This window comes from Triticum dicoccoides, chromosome 7A (assembly GCF_002162155.2).
Source record: "Triticum dicoccoides isolate Atlit2015 ecotype Zavitan chromosome 7A, WEW_v2.0, whole genome shotgun sequence".
Classification (NCBI taxonomy): Eukaryota; Viridiplantae; Streptophyta; class Magnoliopsida; order Poales; family Poaceae; genus Triticum; species Triticum dicoccoides.
In genome coordinates, this window is record NC_041392.1 from 209,634,152 (window position 1) to 209,639,376 (window position 5,225).

Genomic DNA, 5,225 nt, shown 5'->3' on the forward strand with positions numbered 1-5,225 from the left:
GGTGTTGACTACGATGAGAGTTTCTCACTCGTATTTATGCTTAAGTCTGTCCGAATCATGTTAGCAATTGCTGCATTTTATGAAATCTGACAAATGGATAAACAAAACTGCATTCCTTAATGGATTTATTAAAGAAGAGTTATATATGATGCAACCGGAAGGTTTTGTCAATCCTAAAGGTACTAACAAAATATGCAAGCTCCAGCGATCCATCTATGGACTATTGCAAGCATCTCGGAGTTGGAATATACGCTTTGATAAGTTGATCAAAGCATATAGTTTTATATAGACTTGCGGTGAAGCCTGTATTTACAAGAAAGTGAGTGGGAGCACTACATCATTTCTGATAAGTATATGTGAAAGACATATTGTTGATCAGAGATAATGTAGAATTATTCTGCAAAGCATAAAAGAATATTTGTAAGGAGTTTTTCAAAGAAAGACCTCGGTGAAGCTGCTTACATATTGAGCATCAAGATCTATAGAGATAGATCAAGATGCTTGATAAGTTTTTCAATGAGTACATACCTTGACAAGATTTTAAAGTAGTTCAAAATGGAACAGTCAAAGAAGAAGTTCTTGCCTGTGTTACAAGGTGTGAAGTTGAGTAAGACTCAAAACCCGACCACGACAGAAGATAGAGAGAGAATGAAAGTCATCCCCTATGCCTTAGCCATAGGTTCTATAAAGTATGCCATGCTGTGTACCAGACCTATTGTATACCCTGCCCTGAGTTTGGCAAGGGAGTACAATAGTGATCTAGGAGTAGATCACTAGACATTGGTCAAAATTATCCTTAGTGGAATAAGGATATGTTTCTCGATTATGGAGGTGACAAAAGGTTCGTCGTAAAGGGTTACGTTGATGCAAGTTTTGACACTAATCCAGATGACTCTAAGTCTCAATCTGGATACATATTGAAAGTGGGAGCAATTAGCTAGAATAGCTCCATGCAGAGCATTGTTGACATAGAAATTTGCAAAATACTTACGGATCTGAATGTGGCAGACCCCTTGACTAAACTTCTCTCACAAGCAAAACATGATCACACCTCAGTACTCTTTGGGTGTTAATCACATAGCGATGTGAACTAGATTATTGACTCTAGTAAACCCTTTGGGTGTTAATCACATGGTGATGTGAACTATTGATGTTAAATCACATGGCGATGTGAACTAGATTATTGACTCTAGTGCAAGTGGGAGACTGAAGGAAATATGCCCTAGAGGCAATAATAAAGCTATTATTTATTTCCTTATATCATGATAAATGTTTATTATTCATGCTAGAATTGTATTAACCGGAAATGTAATACTTGTGTGAATACATAGACAAACAAAGTGTCACTAGTATGCCTCTACTTGACTAGCTCGTTAATCGAAGATGTTTATGTTTCCTAACCATAGACATTAGTTGTCATTTGATTAACGGGATCACATCATTAGGACAATGATGTGATTGACATGACCCATTCCATTAGCTTAGCACCCGATCGTTTAGTATGTTGCTATTGCTTTCTTCATGACTTATACATGTTCCTATGACTATGAGATTATGCAACTCCCGTTTACCGGAGGAACACTTTGTGTGCTACCAAATGTCACAACGTAACTGGGTGATTATAAAGGTGCTCTACAGCTGTCTCCAAAGGTACATGTTGGGTTGGCGTATTTTGAGATTAGGATTTGTCACTCCGATTGTCGGAGAGGTATCTCTGGGCCCTCTCAGTAATGCACATCACTTAAGCCTTGCAAGCAATGCAACTAATAAGTTAGTTGCAAGATGATGTATTATAGTACGAGTAAAGAGACTTTCCGGCAATGAGATTGAACTAGGTATTGAGATACCGACGATCGAATCTCGGGCAAGTAACATACCGATGACAAAGGGAACAAACGTATGTTGTTATGCGGTCTGACCGATAAAGATCTTCATAGAATATGTAGGAGCCAATATGAGCATCTAGGTTCCGCTATTGGTTATTGACCGGAGACGTGTCTCGGTCATGTCTACATTGTTCTCGAACCCGTAGGGTCCGCACGCTTAACGTTACGATGACAGTTTCATTATGAGTTTATATATTTTGATGTACCGAAGGTTGTTCGGAGTCACGGATGTGATCACGGACTTGACGAGGAGTCTCAAAATGGTCGAGACATAAATATCGATATATTGGACGACTATATTTGGACACCGGAAAGGTTCCGGGCGAGATTGGGACAATACCGGATCACCGGGAGGTTATCGGAACCCCCCGGGAGGTATATGGGCCTTATTGGGCCTTAGTGGAAAGGAGGGGAAAGGAGCAAGGGAGGGGGCGCCCCCCCCCCAAGCCCAATCCGAATTGGGAAGGGGGCCGGCCCCCCTTTCCTTCCTCCCTCCTTCCTCTTCCTTCACTCTCCCACTCCTAATAGGAAAAGGGGGAGTCCTACTCCCGGTGGGAGTTGGACTCCCCCCTAGGGCGCGCCACCCTCCTTGGCCGGCCCCTCCTCCACTCCTTTATATACGGGGGCAAGGGGGCACCCCATAGACACAACAGTTGATCATTGATCTCTTAGCCGTGTGCGGTGCCCCCTCCACCATAGTCCTCAATGATATTGTAGTGGTGCTTAGGCGAAGCCCTGCGATGGTAAAACATCAAGATCGTCACCACGCCGTCGTGCTGACGGAACTCATCCCCGACACTTTGCTGCATCGGATTCCGGGGATCATCATCGAGCTGAACGTGTGCTAGAACTCGGAGGTGCCGTAGTTTCGGTGCTTGATCGGTCGGGCCATGAAGACGTACGACTACATCAACCGCGTTGTGCTAACGCTTCCGCTTCCGGTCTACGAGGGTACGTAGACAACACTCTCCCCTATCGTTGCTATGCATTACCATGATTTTGCGTGTGCATAGGAATTTTTTTGAAATTACTATGTTCCCCAACAGCTTAAACCATAGTTTATGCGCTATTCCATAAGGGACAAAGTTTAATGCTATGGTTAGAATTTATTTTTAATACTTTTCTCGTAGTTGCGGATGCTTGCTGGAGGGTTAATCATAAGTAGGAGGTTTATTCAAGTAAGAACAGCACCTAAGCACCGGTCCACCCACATATCAAATTATCAAAGTACCGAACACGAATTTAGCCAACATGATGAAAGTGACTAGATGAAAATCCCGTGTACCCTCAAGAACGCTTTGCTTATCATAAGAGACCGTTTGGCCTGTCCTTTGCCTCAAAAGGATTGGGCTACCTTGCTGCACTTTTGTTACTACTATTGTTACTTGCTCGTTACAAATTACTTTCCTATCAAACTACTCTGCTAGTTATAATTTCAGCACTTGCAGACATTACCTTGCTGAAAACCACTTGTCATTTCCTTCTGCTCCTCGTTGGGTTCAACACTCTTACTTATCGAAAAGAGCTACAATTGATCCCCTATACTTGTGGGTCATCAAGGCTATTTTTTGGCGCCGTTGCCGGGGAGTGAAGCGCCTTTGGTAAGTGCAACTTGGTAAGGAAACATTTATATAGTGTGCTGAAATTTATTGTCGCTTGTTACTATGGAAAACAATCCTTTGAGGGGTTTGTTCGGGGTATCTTCACCTCGACCGGAACCACAATTAGCTACCCATCAACCTACTGCACCTACTGAAAATATTGAATATGAAATTCCGTCGGGTATGATAGAACAACTGCTAGCTAATCCTTATGCAGGAGACGGAACTGAACATCCTGATATGCACTTGATATATGTAGAACAAATTTGTGAATTGTTCAAGCTTGCAAGTTTACCCGGAGATGAAGTTATGAAGAAGGTTTTCCCCATATCTTTGAAGGGGCATTGGCGTGGTATAGGCTATGCGATGATATTGGATCCTGGAATTGGAATCAATTGAAATTGGAGTTTCATCAAAAAAATTACCCTATGCATCTATTTCATCGTGATTGGCACCGTCTTGCTGCCTTGTTCCCAAACCTCTCGGAGGAAGAGGACTCTGTTACCTGGCCCCATAGCGCCTCTGGGTTCTTTTTTGTTAAATCCCTTTATGTTAGGCCCTGCGATGGGACACCCACTTCGAAATTCCAGCAAATCTGGGCGGCCAAGGTTCCCCCTAAGATCAAGGTCTTTCTCTGGCAGGCCTTGAGGCGGTGCCTGCCAGCTGCTGATCAGATCCGCAAGCACAATGGTCCGGGCTTTGCTTCATGTGTTTTATGCGGTGTTTTGGAGGATACCGAGCATATTTTCTTCTCCTGCCCTCTAGCCAAGTTGGCTTGGGGCTGCGTTCGATCGTGGATGGGCGTTAACGAGGCATCTCAATCCTTCACTCACCTTAGGACTCGGGTTGATAACATTACTGGGCATACAAAGAGATTATTTTGGGTTGGCCCGGTGGCTATGTGCTGGCCATTGTGGACTACTCGTAACAAATTTACTATCGAGGGCGTTTTCCTAACAAGCTTGCTGATGTGCTCTTTAAAATGCTTATCCTCTTGCAATAGTGGAAATTGTTGACTAGAGCGACCGACATGGAGGGCATGGAGGATCTGATCAACAAAGTAAAGGCGTCAGCCAACCATCTCTCCAACCCCCAACCCCACTGAGGCGCCGTTATGTTGTTGTGTTATCCTCAGTGGTAGGTTGTTGGCCTGCGCGCCTCTCTTCTCTGGTTTGTTGGGCTTGCGTGCCTGTTTGAATTATCTGGCTTGTTGCCATGTTTCTGGCTTAAACTTTATGTATGTGAGTGCTGGTGGTGTTGTTTGACTCTGCTTGGCGGCTTTATTTATAAAGTCGGGCGCTAGCCTTTTCTATAAAAAAAGATTTCTTAGGTTGTTCTATTACGGGTTTTGTTTGGTTTTATTTTTCTATTTTCATTTTTTTCTTCCTTTTTGAAATTTTCTCACATTTAAAAATTCTCAAATATTTTTTCTCAATCCTTGAGCAGTTTTTAAACATCCATTAATATTTTAAAAAATCATGAAGATTTTTCGAATTTTCTAACATGTTTCAAATATCCCAAGCTGTTTTAATTTTTTGAAAACTATGAAAATTCATATAAAAATTGAATTCTTGATGTTTTTTATTTTTTTCAAATTCTGAAAGTTATAAAAAATTATGAATAATTTTTAAACACATTTTTTTCAATAAATGAACATGTCTAAAATTGATGGACCTTTTCAAATTCATCATGATTTGTTCCTAAATTTTTCGTGTGAAAATGACGGAATTGGTTTTGA